Source organism: Lontra canadensis, unplaced genomic scaffold, assembly GCF_010015895.1.
Source record: "Lontra canadensis isolate GAN:19392208 unplaced genomic scaffold, GSC_riverotter_1.0 scaffold38, whole genome shotgun sequence".
Taxonomy (NCBI): domain Eukaryota; kingdom Metazoa; phylum Chordata; class Mammalia; order Carnivora; family Mustelidae; genus Lontra; species Lontra canadensis.
In genome coordinates, this window is record NW_022631032.1 from 10,283,144 (window position 1) to 10,304,189 (window position 21,046).

Sequence of the window (21,046 nt, forward strand, 5' to 3'; positions counted from 1 at the left end):
ATGAATGTCTCAGCAAATGCCAAAATCCTGAACTCATCTCTTCCCATGGACACACAATACAGCTACAAATAGACCATTTCCCTCTTAAAAAGATTTGAAAACTAGATGAAATGCTCTTCATAACAAAGGATAAGGTTGGGTAAGAGAGGTTGGGTAAGAGAGGAAGAGACACAGAATTGCAAACAAAACAAAACAAAACAAAACCAAAAACCCTACCCTGGCATGACACAAAACAGGGAAGGATCTTACCAGTTAGGTGCGTCCCCCAGAGGTGGGAGGGGTTGGTGCGCATATTGGGTGCCCTGGCCTCTGAGATCTATACCAGAAAGACCAGTCTCCAGAATGGCTTAGAAAACCAGTGGTGCTAATATCCAGGGGTCCCAAAGTTCTACAGGATTTTCCTTTTGGAGAGCTCATATATGGTTTCACTCTTCTAGGACCCAGCAAAATATAGCAGTTTGAGAAGCACGTAGATTATATGTGAAAGAGAACCATTTGCTGATCTAGAGGCATCAACTAGAGGGGTGAGGGACAGCTGAGATACTCCCCAGAAGACAGAGCTGCTGGCTGACACCATTGTTGCACTCTTCCCATAGACTGCTATGCTAGCACAGGTGGGTAACCTTGGACATGGCATCCTCCCCCTGCCTTGCTGGGATGCGTCGGAGTGAGTGGTCCTGGCACTTGCCGAGGCCAGAAAGCATGGGTGGTTGGACTGCTACCCTGCTCCTTGGCTAAAGCAGGCAAGTGCAAATGGTCTCTGAGTTCTCCCGCTCCCTACTTAAAGTCCACAAGTGCAAGTGGTTGTGATATTCCCCTGCCCCTTAGCTGGGGTAAACACCAGTAACAGCGGCATTCTCCCACTTCCAGCCCAAAGCTGGAGCACACACAAGGACATGGCACTTTCTCACAGCACTGTTGAAGCCCACGGGTAATCACAGACAATACATTTTTCTGCTCCTTCTCTGAAGCCTGTTGAGTCTGCCCCACCTACCACACACTCTGGCTGCCTTGCTAAAGCCACATACAATCCAAACAGGGAACATCTCTTGATTCCCTGGCCCAGGTACCCAACAGGGTTGGCTTTCCAGAGCTCTACAGGACTGTAACAACTAGAGAGACAGCTCTTGTGGCACGCTACCACCTCCAAGGCACTGCAGAGACAGAAGACTGAAACACAACCTCAGTCTTTCTGTGGAAAAAAGACTATTTGCTTAGCCCAGTGCTTTGGCCTAAAGGACAGGCATCAAGTTTCCCACGCACCTAGAGGCTAAAAAGGCACTTCCAGGGAAACACCACACTTGTTCACTACCTTAGCCTTACTATGGCTCAGCAAGACTCCCCAGGAAGGAGTTTATACATTTGTCTAGAGCCCAGACTTTTCAACTGTTGCCCTGGAGACACCTCCAGATCTTCTGGTCTGGAGGCCCACAGGACTTACAAGTGCAGCCCCACAGGACTATATATATATATTTGCACACTTGAAAAGCTACTGCCTGAAGGTCTGGCTTTCAAACAACCTGAAATTAGATGCTAAAAGAGATTCATTCTCTTGGACTGCTGACAAGTCTTGGCACATCCACAACAACAGGGGCATATCAAGAATAAATCAGGCAGTTTAGACAATCACAAAGGTGCAAGAGACAACCAAGAGCTAAGACAAGGCTGAAGGAGAAGGATCAGAACCTACCTAAAACCAGTCCTTCTAGGGTCGACTGGGTGGCTCAGTTGGTTGGGCATCTGATTCTTGGTATTGGTTCAGGCTGTGATCTCAGGGTTGTAGGATCAAGCCCCATGTTGGGTTCCGTACTCAGCACAGAGTCTGCTGTGCTCCTTTCCCCTATGCCTCTCACCCTTGCTTGCATGCACACACTCTTTTGTCAAATAAATAAATAAATAAATAAGATCAGGGGTTGGGAGGGGGGACATACTCCTTCAAAACTGGGAAAGGTAGCTGTTTTGCCTGACAGAAATAAATGAAGACAGTCAAACAAAAATGAGGAAACAGAAATATATTTCAAACAAAAGAATGAGACAAAACCTCAGAAAAAGACCTTAATGATATGGAGACAAGTAATCTATCTGATAAGGAATTCAAAATAACAGTCATAAAAATGTTCCTCGAACTTGAAAGAATGGATGAACACAGAGAGAACTTCAACAAAGAGAAACTACCAAAGAGAAGTCACAAAACTGAAGAATACAGTAGTAACTATAGTAGTAACTGAACTGAAAAATATACTGGAGGAATTCAATACAGTGGAAGAAGTAGAAGTACAAATCAGTGAGCTGGAAGAGAAATCAATGGAACTCACCCAAACAGAGCAGCAAAAAGAAAAAAGATAATTTTAAAAAATGAAAGTAAGAGACCTCTAGAACAACATCAAGAGGAATAACACTTGCATTACAAGGGATCCCAGAAGGAGAAAATAAAGAATAAGGCCCAAAAAGCTTATACGGAGAAATAATGGCTGAAAACTCCCCTAAAGACACCCAGGCCCAGGAAGCCTAGAGAGTTCCAAAGAAAATGGACCCAACGAGAGCCATGCTAAGACAAATTATAATGAAAATGTCAAAAGTTAAAAATTAAGAGAGAATCTAAAAAGCAGCATGAGAAAACCAAAATTGTATGTTCAAGGGAAACCCCACAGGTTATCAGCAGATTTCACAGTAGAAACTGCAAACCAAAAGGCAGTGGCAAACCAGAAGGCAGCACTTTCAAAGTGCTGAAAGGATGAAAATCTCCAACCAAGAATACCCAGCAAAATTATCATTCAGATTGAAAGAGAGATAGTTCTCCAAACAAAGGCTAAAAAAGTTCACTACTAAGCCAGCTTTACAAGAAACATTAAAGGGACTTCTTTAAGCTGAAAAGAAATGACACTAACTAATAAGAAAGTATACTAAAGCAAAAATTCTCACTGAAAAAGGTAAGTATGTAGTAAAGGTTAGTGTATTAATCATTATATGAAGCTACTAAGAAGGTTAAGAAACAAATATGATAAAATTAACAAACACAATAATTAGCCAAGAGATACATAAAATAAAAAGATGTAAAATGTGACATCAAAGGCAAAAAACGTGGGGTGGGAGAAAGTAAAAATATAAAGTTTGGGAATGTGTTCAAATTTAAGTTGCTATCAATTAAAATAGACTATTACATACACAAGATGGTGTATGTGAACCTCACAGTAACCACAACAAAAACTTATGGTAAATACACGAAATAAGAAAGGAATCTACACATAACACTAAAGAGAGTTGTCAAACCACAAGGGAAAAAAGAAAAAGAAAAAGGAATAGAGAAAACCTACAAACAAAGCCACAAAACAATGAACATGGCAATAACTACATACCTATTAACAGTAACTTTAAATGTAAATGGGTGAAATTCTCCAACCAAAAGACACAGAGTAGCTATATAGAATTTTTTAAAAAGAGACCAATAAGGGGCGCCTGGGTGGCTCAGTGGGTTAAGCCACTGCCTTCGGCTCAGGTCATGATCTCAGGGTCCTGGGATCTAGCCCCGCATTGGGCTCTCTGCTCATCAGGGAGCCTGCTTACCGCCCCCCCCTCTGCCTGCCTCTCTGCCTACTGTGATCTCGCTCTCTGTCAAATAAATAAATAAAATCTTAAAAAATATATATTAAAAAAAAAAAAAGAGAGAGAGACCAATAAGAGACTCAATTCAGAAGGACAAAAAATACAGAGCCTAAGTGAAAGAATGTAACAGATATTCCATGCAAATGGAAACAAAAAGAAAACCAGCATAGCTATCCTAATATCAGATGAGATCGACTTTAAAACAAAGACTGTAATAAGGGACAAAAAGAGGCACTACATAATAATTAAGAGGTCAATCCAATAAGAAAGTAAACCATTTATAAATATACATGCACCCAAAAGAGAAGCTCAAAAATACATACATCAAATACAAACATAAAAGGAGAAACTGACAGCAATACAATACTGGTAGGGGATTTTTAACACCCCAGCTTACATCATTGATCATCCAGACAGAAAAACCAGTAAGAAAACATTGGTCTTAAATGACATATTAGACCAGATGGACTTTATATAGACACATACAGAAGATTCCATCCAAAAGCAGCAGAATACACATTCCTCTCAGGTGCACATGGAATATTTTTCAAGATAGATCACGTGTTAGGCTATACTACAAGTCTCAGTATCAGGAAGACTGAAACCATAGGAAGCATCTTTTCTGACCAAAATGGTATGAGACTAGAAATCAATTACAAGGAAAAAACTAGAAGAACTACAAATACATGGAGATTAAACATGTCACTGAACAACTACAGAGAAGAAATTAAAAAAATACCTAGAGACAAATGTAAACAGAAATGCAACATATCAAAATCTGAGATGCAGCAAAAGCAGGTCTAAGAGGAAAGTTCACAACAATACAGGACTATCTCAAGAAACAAGAGAAATCTCAATCAAACAATTTAACTTTACACTAAAGAAATTAGAAAAAGAACAAAGCCCAAAGTTAGCATAAGGAAGGAAATAATAAAGATCAGAGTGGAAATAAATAAAACAAAAACTAAAAGACAATAGAAAAGGTCAATGGGAGGGAGGCAAGATGGAGGAGAAGTAGGGGACCTCACCTGGACTGGTCCCCTGAACTGAGCTGGATATTTACCAAACCAACCTGAACACCCATGAAATCAGTATGAGATTGGTGGCTTCCGACTGCTCCAGATTTTCCTCGGGTGCATTTTGCCTGGGTCGTGGTTGATATTTTGGACTCTATACATTCCCTCAACCATCTCTCAACAGAATGACTAGGAGGAGGAACTCCCAACAAAGAAAAGAACCACAGACAATGGCCTCTACCATAGACTTAATGGATACGGATATAAGGAAGATGTCAGAAAAAGGCTTCAGAGTAACATTTATAAATTTGCTATTTAGTCTTGAGAAAAGTATTGGCAACAATATAGAATCTCTAAGGGCAGAATTGAGAGCTGATCTCACCAAACTTAAAAATGCTATGAAGGCGATGCAGTCTAAAACGGATACTCTGAATGCTGGGTAAATGAAAAAGAAGAATGAATTAGTGGTCTAGAAGATAAGCTGATAGAAAGGAAGGAAGTCAAGAAGGATAGGGATAAAGTACAAGCTCATGAGATCAGACTTAGAGAGATCAATGATGCCATGAAATGTTCCAAGGTCAGAATTATTGGGATCCCAGGGGGGAGGGGCAGGGTGTGGAGAGGACTAGAAGGTAAACTTGAGCAAATCATAACTGAGAACTTCCCTAATCTGGGGAAGGAAACAAACAACCATGACCAAGAGGCAGAGAGGACTCCTCCCAGGATAAATAAAAATAGATCAACACCCTGGTACATAATAGTAAAACCTGCTAATCTTAGACAAGAAAGTTACCTGAGAGCAGCTAAGGGGAAGAGATATCCTACCTATGGTGGGAGAAACATCAGAATAACATTAGATCTGTCCAAAGAGACCTGGCAAGCCAGAAAAGGTTAGCAAGACATAATCTGGGTACTAAATGAGAAGAACATGCAACCAAGAATACTTTACCGACCAAGGCTGTCATTCAGAATGGATGGAGAGAAAAAGAGCTTCCAGGACAGGCAGAAAGTGAAAGAATATGTGACCACCAAGTCAGCCCTCAAGAAATAATTAAGGGGGGGTTCTATAAAAGAAAAAAGACCCCAAGAGTAATATCTAGAAAGTAACAGAGACAATCTACAGAAACAGGGACTTTACAGGCAATATGATGGCACTAAATTCATATCTTTCAAAAGTTACTCTCAATGTGAACAGCCCAAATGCTCCCATAAAATGACGCAAGGTTTCAGACTGGATAAAAAGACAGGACCATCTATATGCTGCCTACGATAGACTCATTTTGAACCTAAAGACACCTCGAGATTGAAAGCAAGGGGATGGAGAAAGATTTATCATGCAAATGGATCTCAAAAGAAAGCTGGGGTAGCAATTCTCAAATCAGACAAATTGGATTTTTAAACCAAAGACTGTAGTAAGGACCAATTTTTAAACTAAAGACTGTAAAGGAACACTGTATCATACTTAAAGGGTCTATCCCACAAGAAAATCTAACAATTTTAAGTATCTATGCACCCAACATGAGAGCAGCCAACTACATAAGCCAACTATTAACCAAAATAAAGAATCATATTGATAATAATACATTAACAGTAGGAGACCTCAACATTCCACTCTCAGCAATGGACAGGTCATCCAAGCAGAAGATCAACAAGGAAACAAGAGCTTTGAATGACACATTGGACCAGATGGACTTCATAGATATATACAGAACATTCCACCCTAAAACAACAGAATACTTATTCTTTTCAAATGCACAAGGAATTTTCTCCAGATTAGATCACATACTTGGTCACAAATCAGGTCTCAACCTATACCAAAAGACCGAGATTATTCCCTGCATGTTATCAGACCACAATGCCTTGAAACTAGAACTCAATCACAAAATTTGGAAGGAATTCAAACATGTGGAAGTTAAAGAGCATCCTACTAAAGAATGACTGGGTCAACCAGGAAATTAAGGAAGAACTTAAGTAATTCATAGACACTAAAGAGAATGAAAACACATCAGTCCAGAACCTATGGCATACTACAAAGGCTGTCCTTTCAGCAATGTGGCAGGATACAAATCAAAACCACAATGAGATATCACCTTACACCAGTTAAAATGGCAAAAATTAATAAGACAGAAAACAACAGGTGTTGGCGAGGATGTGGAGAAAGGGGAACCCTCTTACACTGTTGGGGGGAATGCAAGCTGGTATAGCCACTCTGGAAAAGAGCGTGGAGTTTTCTCAAGACATTAAAAAGAGAGCTACCCTATCACCCAGCAATTTCACTACTAGGTATTTACCCTAAAGATACAGGCATAGTGAAAAGAAGGGCCATATGTACCCCAATGTTCATAGCAGCAATGTCCACTGTGGAAGAATAGCCACTGTGGAAGAAGCTGAGAGGTCGTTCAACAGATGAATGGATAAAAAAGATGTAGTTCATATATACAATGGAATATTACTCAGCCATCAGAAAGAATGAATACCTACCATTTGCACTGACATGGATAGAATTGGAGGGGATTATGTTAAGTCAAATAAGTTAAGCAGAGAAACACAATTATCATATGGTTTCACTCATATGTGGAATATAAGGAATAGTGCAGAGAACCACAGGGGAAGGGATGGAAAACTGAAGGGGGAGAAATTGGAGAGGGAGATGAACCATGAGAGACTATGGACTCCGGGAAACAAACTGAAGGTTTCAGAGGGGAAGGCATGGGGGGATGGGGTCACCAGGTGGTGGGCATTAAGGAGGGCACGTTTTGTGATGAGCACTGGGTGTTATACTCAACTAATGAATCATTGAACACTACATCAACAACTAATGATGTACTATACAGTGGCTAACTGAATATAATGAAAAAAAAGTGAAAAAACAGTCAATGAAATTAAGAGCCAGTTCTTTGAAAAGAGAAACAAAATGGACAAACTTGCAGTTAGACACACCAAGAAAAAAAAAGAGAAAACACAAAATTAGAAATGAAAGAAGAGACGTACGAATGATAACACAGAAATACGAAATCATGAGACTACTATGTATAATTATGTGCCAACAAATTAAACAACACAGAAGAAATGGATAAATTACTAGAAATTTAAAGTCTTCCGAGACTGAATCATGAAGAAATAGAAAATCAGAATAGACTGATTACTAATAAGAACATTCAGTCAGTAGTCAAAAACATCCCAACAAACAAAAGTCCATGACCAGACAGCTTTATTGGTGAATTCCAGAAGATTTAATTCAAAGATTTAAGGTGATCCTTCTCAAACTCCTTCAAAAAATACAAGAGGTGGAAATGCTTCCAAACTCATTTTATGAGGAAGGCATTACCCTGATACCAAAACCAGAAAAGGACACCACAATAAAAGAAAATTACAGGCCAACATCCCTGATGAACATAGATGCAATAATCCTGAACAAAATATTACCAAACTGACCTCTACAATGCATTAAAAGGATCATACATCATGATCAAGTGGGATTTACTCAAGGGATGCAAGGATGATTCAACATCCATCAAGCAATCAATGTCATACACTGTAACAAAATTAAAGATAAAAATTACATGATCATCTCAATAGATGCAGAAAAAGCATTTGACAAAATTCAACATCCATTAAAAAAAAAAACAAACTCACTAAGTGGGTATAGAAGAAACATACTTCAAAATAATAAAGGCCATACATGACAAACCCACAGCTAATATGCTCAACAGTGAAAATGTGAAAGCTTTTTCACTAATATCAGGAACAAGACAAGGAAGCCCACTCTTTCCACTTGTATTCAACATAGTACTGGAAGCCCTTGCCACAGCAATTAGGCAAGAAAAAGAAAAGGCATAATATTGGAAAGGAAAAATTCACTATTTTTTTTTTCACTAAAACAGTCACTATTTGCCAGTGATATATACAGAACATCCATAGATTCCACCAAAAAACTATTAAAATTAATAAAAGAAGTCAATAAACTTTCAGGATATAAAATTAATACACAAAAACTAATAATGAACTATCAGAAAGTGAAGTCGAGAAAACAATCACATTTATAATTGCAACAGAAAGAATAAAATGCCTAGGAATAAACTTAACCAAGATGGTAAAAGACCCATACACTAAAAATTATAGGACAGTGGGAAAAGAAACTGAAGACACCAATAAATGGAAATTTTTCTGTGTCCATAAAGTGGAAAAATCAGTATTGTTAAAATAACCACACCATCAGAAGTAATCTACCGATTCAATTCAATCTCTTAAAATTCCAATGACATTTTTCATAGAATGAGAATAAGTCTAAAATTTATGTGGAACCACAAAAGACCTCGAATAGCCAAAACAACCTTAAGAGGAAAAAAAACAAAACTAAGTCAGTGGTATCATGCTCCCTGGTTTCAAATTATACTACAAAGCTATAGTAATCAAAATAGTGTGGTAATGTCACAAAAACACATGTAGATCAAAGAACAGAGTAGAGAGCTCAGAAATAAACCCAATTATAAATGGTGAACTAATGTACAACAAAGGAGTCAAGAATGGGAAAGGACAACGGGAAAGGACGGTTTTTAAATTATGTTGGAAAAACTGAATAGCTACAATGCAAAATAATAAAATTGGACAACTATTTTACACTATACATATAAAAACAATTTTAAATAGAGGTGCCTGGGTGGCTCAGCTCATGATCCCAAGATCCTGGGATCGAGCCCTGCATCAGGCTCCCCGCTCAGCAGGAAGCTGTTTCTCCCTCTCCCACTCCCCCTGCTTGTGTTCCCCCTCTCTCTCTCTGTCAAATAAATAAATAAAATCTTAAAAAAAAAACAAAAACAAACTTTAAAAGGATTGAAAACTTGAATGTACAACCTAAAACCATAAAACTCCTATAAGAAAACATAGGCAGTAAGCTCCTTGACAATAGCCTTAGCAATGTTTTCTAGCAATAGAAACAAAAGCAAAAGTAAACAAATATGAATACATCATACTAAAAAGCTTCTGCAGAGCAAGAAAAACACACAAAAACAAAACAAAACAAAAAAAACCCACAACAAAACAAAAAGGCAATAAATAAGAGGAGATATTGGCAAATTATATATCCTATCAGGGGTTAATATCAAATATATATACAAAGAAATCAAATAACCCAGTAACCAAAAAAATCCAATTTAAAAAATGGGCAGAGGATCTGAATAGGCATTTTTCTAAGAATACATACAGACGGCCAATAGATATATGAAAAGATGCTCAAAATCATTAATCATCAGGGAAATGCAAATCAAAACTACAATGAGATATCACCTTACAGCTGTGAGAATGGCTATGATAAAAAAACACAAGAAATAATAAGTGTTGGCAAGCTGAGGAGAAAAGGGAATCCTCGTGCACTGCTGAAAATATAAACTGAGCAGGCACTACAGAAAAAGATATAAAGGTTCTTCAAAAACACCAAAAATAGAGCTACCACATAATCCAGCAATTCCATTATTGGGTATCTAGCTAAGGAAATAAAAAATACTAATTCAGAGAGATATATGCACCCTTACGTTCAATGCAGAAGTATTTACAATGCCAAAGTATAAAAAAACCCTACATGTCCATTAATGTACTAATGGATAAAGAAAATGTAGTATGTATAACTTGATCCTTAAACAACAACAGTTTGAATTTCACAGGTCCACTTATGTGCAGATTTTTTATAGTACTATAAATGTATTTTCTTCCTTATGGTTTTAATATTTTCTTTTTCTCTAGCTTACTTTATCGTAAGAATACAGTATCTAATATATACAATATATGTGATATTTGGCTGCTTATGTTATCAGTAAGTCTTCTGTTCAAAAATAGGTTAGTAGTAGTAAAGTTTGGAGTTTAAAGTTATATGTGGATTTTTGACTGCATGGTGGGGGATCAGTGTCCTAATCCTCAAGATGTTCAAGGGTGAACAGTATATACTATGGAGTATTACTCAGACATAAAAGAGAATGAAATCATGGCATTTGTGACAACATGGATGGACCCTGAAGGTACAATGCCAAGTGAGGTAAGTCTGATAGAGAAAGATAAATAATTCATGTTTTCACTTATATGTGGAATCTAAAAAAAACAAAATGAAACCCAGACTCACAGATAGAAGAGATTAATGGGGATTTGGGGGGTGGCAGCAGGCCAAATGGATGAGGGGAATCAATAAATGCATAGTTCCAGTAATAAAATATATATATGTAATAAAATATAATAAAATATAATAAAATATAATATATGGCATGGGATGTAATGTACAGAATGGAGCATGGGAAGCAGAGTCAGTAACCCTGTACTAGCTTTGTAAGGGGATAAATGGTAACTAGATATATTTTGGTGACAATTTCACAACACATAGAAATGTCAAATCACTATGTTGTACCCCCTGAAACTAACAGAATACTGTATACCAATTATACCTCACTAAATGAAAATAAACAAATCCCTGTCATTTGGAAACAAAACAAAACAAAAACAACCCACCACGGTTTGAATGCCAAATTACTAAATCCCAGACTTGCCATGAATGGAATTTAACTTAAAAATTAAGAGCTATAGGGCACCTGGGTGGCTCAGGTCATGATCTCAGAGTCCTGGGATCAAGCCCCACATCGGGCTCTCTGCTCAGCAGGGAGCCTGCTTCCTCCTCTCTCTCTGCCTGCCTCTCTGCCTACTTGTAATCTCTGTCTGTCAAATAAATAAATAAAATCTTAAAAATAAATAAATAAATAAATAAATAAAAATTAAGAGCTATAAAAGTGTGCAGCTGCTGTTTTAAAACTTGAAGGGGCACCTGGGTGGCTCAGTGGGTTAAGCCTCTGCCTTTGGCTCAGGTCATGATCCCAGGGTCCTGGGATCGAGCCCCACATCGGGCTCTCTGCTCCGCAGGGAGCATGCTCCCTCCACCCCACCTGCTTGGGATCTCTGTCAAATAAATAAATAAAATCTTTTTAAAATAAAATTAACTGCTAGACAATTCTTTCCTAACTTTGAGGGCAAAAAAAAAAAAAATCTGTCCATCTCAGACAATACACAAAAATAAAATCATCAACAAAGACTGACTTTTTCCTTGCAGGTAACTATCATGCCCTTCCTATTTTTCCAAGATTCCCACTTGCCTCCAAAAGGAAGAGAAATGAGAAGAAAATGCCCATGCACCATTCAAAACCCAAGATCTTGGTGTTTTGTTTTTCTTTTACTTTTTGAATTCTGGTAAACTTCTGGCCTCATTAGAACTCAATCAGATTCTCGGGGTACCTGGGTGGCTCAGATGGTTAAGCATCTGCCTTTGGCTCAGGTCATGATCCCACAGTGTTGGTATCAAGCCCCACGTCAGGGTCCCCACTCAGTGGGGAGTCTGCTTCTCCCTTTCCCTCTGCCCCTCTGCCCCTTTCCCTCATGCCCTGTCTCTGTCTCTCTCAAATGAATAAATAAAATCTTTTTAAAAAATCAGATTCTCATTCAAATTCTTTCAAACCTGTCACATTGGATTTTTGCAACTATTTTTATCCTTTATTTTTTCTATCATGGGATTCATACCTTAGTGTTTCTACAGGTTTAAAGCATCCTCTCTCTCCATATCAAGCAAAGCCCTATTTTTTTGCAGTCTCTAGCAACTTTGGAAGGCTTATAAAATAGCACTTCAGTTTGGGTGGATTCTATCTGTATAGAATGTAACATAATCATGAGAGCTGAGACTCCTAAAATATAATCAGGTTTAAATTTCATAAACACAATCATGAAAATACTTAAATACATATTTTTTAACATAAACTACCTGGGTAAGAGGCAACCCTGAACTCTCAATAAATAAGACTCAAAATCGGAATTTACATGTTAAGGAAACACTTTAAAATGGTAAATCAGTGCTCAGAATTTGAAAATAAAATTCTAAAATGCAAGGCTGTGCACATAGTTTTGTTTTTTTAATTAGGTATTTGGATATATGGCTCTGACACTTTATATAATAGCATATACAGTAAGCAAGTCTGCCTCTCTAGTTCTCAGTTTTCCCCCAATTAAAAAAAAAATGATAAGAATGAACTAAAGATTATCTGTAGATTTCTCCCAAAGGCTCCATAACTTATACTCACACAAAGAGGGACTTCTTCCATAATTTAAAAGCACAGCACAATTAAATGAGATAGAAGTGTTGTAGCCTTTACTTTTTCCTGTACTGAGTTTTTAATATAATAAAATACTAGAGACCTTTTATAATATCAACAATTGCCAGAAACATGTTTTGGTGGTCACAAGAACTGGAAGCAATTTAGCATTCATGCTCCTTTCTAATCAGGTACTGCAGTGTTTATCCTTTTAAAGTACGGTCAAATCATAAGGAGTTGTTTGGGTCTGGATGATCTGTAAGGTTCCTTCTTACTATTAGATTCTATTCACTTGGGATACCTGGGTGGCCTAGTCAATTAAGCAGCTTCCTTTGGCTCACGTCATGATCCCAGGGTCCTGGGATGGAGTCCCGGCATGGAGCTCCTTGCTCAGCAGGGAGCCTGCTTCTCTGTCTGCCTCTGCCTGTCACTCTGCCTACTTTTGCTCACTCTCTGACAAATAAATAAATAAAATCTTTAAAAATAAATAAATAAATTCTATTCGCTTACTCTTCAATGTAGATGGGAATGTCTAAAAACTGACGGCTAACAAGAGATCCTTCCAGATAAAGAAAAGGAACTAAGTAAGGATCAACATACAAAGCAGCACAAATGTATAAATCCAAGGAGGCAAAAACCATCTCTGGGACATAGGACTAACAATGGTTGTGAGGAGTTTTACTAAGATTGAGATATTCTCTGGGTTGGCTAGGTTCATTCAAATGCCTCCCAAGATGATAAGATAGCCCAGGAAATCCATTAGGATGTATTCAAATGCTTAATACTGAATCTTGACAAAACACAGTGAGGCTATTCATACATGGGTGGGCCACAAGAATAGTTTAAATTATTATTCAAGACTGAAATGATATAATGACTTAGAGATCCTGGGTACCATCTTTCATGGTACACCCTGTAAGTGGAAGCGTCCAGATAGGCTAGCTGTCTACTGATTTTTTTTTTTTTAAAGAGGGTTTATTTGCTTCAGGTTCTTATGAACCGTGAACACCATTGCCTCGGAGCTATCCATGGTGCTTGACTCAGATTCAGCCCACCACTTCCAACAACTGATGCATTAGCTTTCCTACTATAGTACCACTAAGGAGCTGTCTGACCCATCACCCACACTGTGGCCTGGACAATCATGCCAGTATTACGGGCCACTTGTAATCTGTCTATTCCACTTGGCCTGTGCCCAGATCCCCCAGGTGTCCTATTGTGAATCTCCAGCTAACCTACCCTTTCCCCCCAGACCTGCTACACCATCTGCTACACAAAACCCTTCCTGTAGAGATAGCATACCCCATAGAAGATCACCGCATACTCTGGGCAAAAGATTATGCTTCTTCAGAGCCAAGCCCCACATGATACCTTATATGAGTTTTAAAACCTTATTATTGTTACAATTTTTACCACTCAAAAACAAATGTAAATGACTTCTAAATTTTGCTATATATGTTTTTGTGACTGACTCTGGCATCAGTAAAAAAATAGGAATTATTAACTCAAGACTGATGTGTAGGTTCCAGGGAATCATGAACCAACTGAAATTATGTGATTCTTTAGGCAGGTGCATGTTTTCCTGGGGAAGAGGATGTTGAGACTCTTATCCTTAAAAGGTCAGAACTACTGATCAATATGGTGATAATAATAATAACTCCCAAATAATGATCACCCCGTTTACGCACCAGATCTTTATGTTTGTAGTATAATAAATATATGTGGTCTTTGTCCCAGCTCCTGGCACAAAGCTATTAAAACCCTTGGGATTTCCTAAGTGATAGGAGTGTCTTTGGTTATTCACAAGAATCCCCCTTTGAGCACACCTGAGTTTATGCTATGAACAGTTAGGCTCAGAATGAGACTGGTAACCAGAAAGACCATGTGACTAGAGGGTTGGAACTTCCAGTCCTACGCAGCAAATTCTGAGAGGGGAAAAATGGGGAAGAGGAGATTAAAGCTCAATAAAATCTGATGAACTTCTGGGCTGATGAACACATCCATGTGCTAGGAGGGTAGCATACCCCAATTCCAACAAAAAAGAAGTTTCTGCATTTCGGACACTTCTGGATCTTACCCTATGTACCTCATCATCTGGCTGTTCATCTGTATCCTTTATAATAAACTGGCAAACATACGTAAGGATTTTCCTGAGCTTTGTGAACCATTCTAACAAATTATCAAAACCAAGGAGGGCGTTGTGAGAACCTCTAATTTATAGCTGATTGGTCAGAGGCACAGAAGAATAACCTGGACTTGCAACTAGTGCCTGAAGAAGGGCAGTCTTGTAGGACTGATCCCTTTACCTATGGGATCTGACTCTATCTTCAGGCAGACATGTTAGAATTTAGTTAAATTCTACAACACCCAAATGGGGTCCAGAGAGAATTAGAGAATTGCTTGGTGGTATGAAAAACACTCCAGAATATCGAACTGCCTATTTGACACCTCTAAAGGAATGTCCACAACACACAGCAAACTCAGCATGTCTAAAATGAAACTTACTTTTCCTCCTTACTTCCCTAACATGTTCCTCTCCTAAACCTCAGTAGATGATACCACCTAGATGTAAAAGTAAAAATCCTGTCAGTCATATTTGATTATGATCATGACTCTTTTCCTTATTCGATCAGTGACCACCTATAACTTTCTGAAAGCCTAATAAATTCTTAAAACACTTTTTAAAAAACACTTAAAACACTTTTAAAAAAAAAAATTTTTTTTTTTATTTATTTGAGAGAAAGGCAGTGAAAGAAAGCATGAGCAGGGAGGAGAGGGAGAAGCAGGTTCTCTGCGGGCAGGGAGCCCAATGTGGGGCTTGATCCCAGGACCACAAGACCATGACCTCAACTGAAGGCAGCCACCTAACCAACTGAGCCACCCAGGAGCCCTTAAAACACTCCTGAAGAGAAAGAATCTCGCATTCTATAATAATTTTGCAGGTCCTAAAGACCACCAAATATGAATAGATCCTGTAAGCTAGAAACTCTTCCCTCTGGACAACTTTTCATTTTCATGAGGCAAGCATAAAACTCTCTTATCATTCCCCCTCCTCCAATAACTGTACTATGAACATACTGGAGAATGTAACTAACTCATTATTCTTCTGATTTTATAGAAAAAGGCCAGTTTTCCCTTATCAAAGTGACAAGTGGGGGGCTGTTTCTGCAAAATGGCTCCTATTTGGAATAAGTTTCATTCTTATCTAAATAGTCCCAAGGATCATAGCACCACTGTTCAGTGAAGGCAGCTGTTCTTGGTTTCCAGAAGGCAACAGAAATTGGTTCTTTGTCAATCACTCCATATCTTTACTCAGAAGCCAACATGACAGATGGCACTGCAAAGCAATTGCCAAATCAAAAATGAAAAAGATACAAGTCAAAACCACTGAATTTCCTGGCTGCTGGCACTATTTTGAAAGTCTTAAAGAGAATAGGAGGAGACAGGAGATAGACGTCCAAATGAAATAGAAAGACCCTATGCTGTTTCTAACTCTTGGTAAAGCTAAAAAACAAACAAACAGACAAACAAACAAAAACCCCACTTTTTAAAAAAGATTTTATTTATTTATTTGAGAGAGAGAGCGAGAGAGAGAGAGAGCACGAGCAGGGGGTGGGGAGAGGGAGAAGCACGTTTCCCAGTGAGCAGGGTCCCAGATGTGGGGTCCAATCCCAGGACCCTGGGATCGTGACCTGAGCTGAAGGCAGACACTTGATCAACTGAGCCACTCAGGTGCCCCACGCTTAAAAAGCTTCTTGAGCACTCAGTGTCTGAATTCCAGGCAGCAATCTTCCCTTAAAGAGACAACACAATGCCTGGACAAAGACAATGAGCATTTCCCATTCCTCATACATTGCAAGTAAAGATTTGGAAGTTCATACTGTTAAATCCCTATTAGGAATACCTCCTAACATAACTGAGGTTCCTGGCGCTTGTGGAATGAATTAATGGCAAACTTTAAAATGTGCTGACCAAATTTTATTTTGCATTTATTACTAAAAACCAAGAGAGGTCAAATTCATGCTTATAGTATAGTTGGCCTTAGCATCACATAAAAATTTTTCCTGTTGTCAGATGTCCACTAAGAGAGCAAATCAATACGCAGCTTAAGGCCAACAAACGCTTATAATTATCAAGAACAGAAGAAAATCAAGGAATACTCAGACTTGGAATACCCTGCACAGTTCTACTAGCTGCTTGTCAAAAAGACATGATGGCACTAGGTAACACTGTAAAGGAGACAATTAAAATTAATAGATGCCTTAGTTGTCTATACCAGCCTACAATGTTATTCAATAAAATTTTATTACCTTGCCTCTCTCAAATCATTAGAAGTGACCAAAGTAAAATGCAATCATCCTCTTAAGAGTCATTCACACAGATAAATTTTCATTTTTGTTAAATCCAATTATTAATTTTTAACTAAAAAAAGTTCTTAAATACATCATGGTTTTGGAGTTATGTCTGAGACTTCTTCATCAAGTCCAAGATTCTACAGATTTTCTGTTGTTTATTCTTAAAGTTTCATTTTATGCTTTGTAATTAAGTCTATGATCCATTTTAAATTAATTTTTGCATAAGGTATGAAGTTGAGATCAAAGTTCATTTTTTTTTTAAGATTTTATTTATTTGAAAGAGAGAGAGGGTGTGCATTGGTGGGGGAGAATGAGAGGGAAAAGCAGAATCCCTGCTGAGCAGGGAGCCCTATGGAGAACCTGATCCCGCCAACTCCAGGATCTTGACCTGAGCCGAAGGCAGTCACTTAACCAACTGAGCTACCCAGGAGCCCTCAAAGTTCATTTTTTTAACCTATAGTTGAAAGGATGAAAACATAAGCTACGGATTTAGGAGAAAATATTTGCAAAGCACTTATCTGACAAAGGACTCATACCTAGAATCTAAGAGCTTTCAAAACTCAACAGTCAAAAAACAAACAGCCCAATTAGGAAGTGGGCAAAAGGATATGAAGAAATACTTCACTAAAATATTTCTTTATATCCAATAAAATATGGATGGCAAGTAATGAAAATATTTTTGACACTACTTATCATTAAAGAAATGCAAATTAAGACCATGATGAGTTATCATTACACATCTATTTAAAACAGCTAAAATAAAAAATAATGACTATACCAAATGCTAGCGAGGGTACAGAGAAATTGGATCTCTCATACATTACTGATGGAAATGTAAAATGGTACATCCACTCCAGAAAAGTGTCAGTTTCTTTAAGAACTAAACATACGTTTACCACACAACCTAGCAATTAACACTCCAGGGCATTAATCTCAGAGATATGAAAAGTTACCTTCACACAAAAACCTGCACCTGATTATTCACTGCAGGTTAGAACAGCCCAAAACTGGAAATAACCAAAATGTCTCCTAGGTTGATAGCTAAAATGTGACATCCATTCCACAGAATACTACTTAGCAGTAAAAAAGAACAAACTATTGATACACACAACTTGGATGGATCCCAAGGGCATTACGTTGAATGACAAAACCAATCTCAAAAGGTCACATACTGTATTTTTGTAACATTATAAAACATGAAAAATTTTCAGAGATGGAATTAGTGGTCACCAGGGGTTAGAGGCAGGGGGTTGGTAGGTTTGACTATAAAGAGGTAGCATAAGGGAGATTTTTTGGTGACAGACTAATTCTGTATCTTGACTGTGGTGATGGCTACACTATATTCATGATAAAATGATACAGAACTATACATATACCATTATCAACTTCCTGGTTTTGGTACTGTACTATAGTTACATAAAATGTAACCAACAGGGGGAAACTGGGTGATGTGTACACAGGGATCTTTCTGTATTATCTTGCAACCTCCCATGAATCTATAATTATTTCAGAATAAAAAGTTTTAAACAATCCAATCACTGTGAAATCACTCAAGAGTTTGGGAAACATGAGAGAATTTATACATTTGTTGAAAAGGGTAATAAAACCAAAGTGCAAACCAAAGATGGATAGGGATGATCATGGTGCAGTCTAGAAAGATAGCTGGAGAGTTTGTTCAACTCCCCAAAATAAATAGTTTAACCAAACATTTACTGACTATCTAGTATATGCAAGACATAGTGCTATAAATAGCAGTGGGGTTAAGAAAAAGTCAAGTACTTACTTGATTTAATTAATTTAAATTAATTTACTAAGTAAATTAATTTACTAAGAAGATAGAACAATTATTAAAGGTCTCAGGGCCTCTGCAAAAGCAGTTCCCTTTGCATGGAACACACTTCTGTTTTTCTAGTTAGTTCTTAACCATCCTTGATCTCTCTCAGTTCATTGTCCCTTCTTCATGGAAATCCTCCCTAGCTCCCCTCATTGCCCTCTACATTAAATTAGTTCCCCTACTACGTGCTCATACAGCACCCTATATTTTTCATTCATAACACTAATCACTATTCACAACTAAAGAACTGTGTAATGGTTTGATATCTATTTTCCCCATTAGGCTAAAAGGGCAAAGACAGGTCTGTGCAGCTCACCATGGTATTCCCAACCCAGTGTCATGCCTGGCAAATGACCGAGAAGTTCAAAATATATTAGATGAATGAATCCATACAAAGCTATAATTCTTATGTACAAATGAGCAGGCAGACAGTAAGAGTTACTGGGTTTAGAAGAACCTGAGATCACTTCACTTGGAGAAAGCCAGTTTATATGGAATAGAAGGCTCATGCAGAGGATAAAGAATCTTATATCCAAAGTTGAACATGATTATCAACCTTTTGGCAACAGGAACCCACTAAAGAACTGAAGCAGGAAAGTAGCGTGTCCAATGTTTTCTATAGGAAAATTACTAAGGAGAATGGACCCGAACTGAGAGGGTAAGACATAAGAAGTGGTAAAAATAATTCCGATGACACTGTGGTAATGAAGGCACAAAATGATGAGAGGCTGCCATGGGAACAGCCACATGTGTGAAATACTAAGAACCAATATAACTTAAGGACTGATTAAATACAGGGGCATGAAAGGGAGAAGGACCAAAGATGATCCAAGAGGTTTAACAGTGAGTAATCAATGAAAACCAGTACTATTAACAGAAATGGAAAATCATAGTTAAGTCCTCTTAGGAGAAGGGAATGTGCTTTGTTACAAGTCTCAGGTAACATCCACGAAATTAAAGATATGAGACTACGCGGGGAAAAAAGTCAAGGTTGGCAATGTAATATGTGAGTTGGTCACAATTAAGGTTTAAGACTGAATGAGATTTCTCATAGGGGAGAAGGTATAAAGGGCCTTGAATGAAACCTTTAAAGCCATACGACTTGCCCCTTGCTTGAATGATGCTTATCATGCGGTGGACTCATTCACACTGTGAGATCCCTGAGGGCACATCTTACCTCATCCTCACATTCCCCAAAAGTAAACATTAAACAGTGTTGTATGTAACTGGTGCACAGTAAGTAGCCTATTAAAGGAATCAATTATTTTCAAGGTAATTTTCAATTAAAATTTCCTGTTCTACCTGCACTCTGGATTTCAAAAGGCAGTGCCATAGCAATGTCTGATTTCCTAAAGCTCTATAATTGATGAATTGACAGACAAGACTTCGGGACTGTGAAAAATACTTAAGCCCCCAATGAGATTAGAACTAAAGCAAATCCCCACTAGAAGCTTCTGCATAAAATTAAACAGGAAACATTATTTACTAAGGGAGTGAAACAAATGAAAATTTTCAATTGTAAGCCTGATACAAGTTGACAATGTACAAAAAAAGAAGCTTCAGGTGAAATGAAGGATAAACAAGATAATTAAAGGGACTTGAGGACAGTTGAGAGGCATACTTCTTAAAAAAACATAGTGAGGGAAAAGTCATTTACCTGCTTGCCCACAAAATATTACAGAAGTAGAATAAAAGGTTAACCTGATTCAATACTTAGATGAACACTGTTTCCCCAAAGTGTATAAAATAAGGAAAAGGACTGCTAAAATCGATCAGGAGACAAATTGGATGACAGCCCCCACCCCCTTAAATTATCTAGGCTACAGTATTCCAGTGTTCTAACCCTGAATCATAGCAAACGTCCTAAGTGCTTCCAGATAGGTGAGAGTCTCTGTGACAAAAGTCCGGGAAGAGAAGAGAAACCGGCTGGAATCACAGATTTTAGGAACCTGACAAGTCAAGTAAACTGTAATCCAACCACCCTCTCAGTATCGGGCAGTTTCCACAAGTCTAAAAAATGGCCAATTAGTCTTTGCCTATTTCCAGCAACAGCAAATGGACCATTGGTAAAGTGACTATTCTCTGGTTGGACAGCTCTAAATTGTTGTAAAACCCTTTGAAGTT

General features: G+C 38.0%; 1 protein-coding gene across 3 annotated transcripts in view; it reads right to left on the minus strand.

Annotated features, from left to right (window-relative positions):
• The window catches only part of ARMC8 (armadillo repeat containing 8), a 108,225-nt gene that overhangs the window by 86,034 nt on the left and 1,145 nt on the right, over positions 1–21,046 (minus strand). The gene's annotated exons all lie outside the window — the stretch shown is intronic.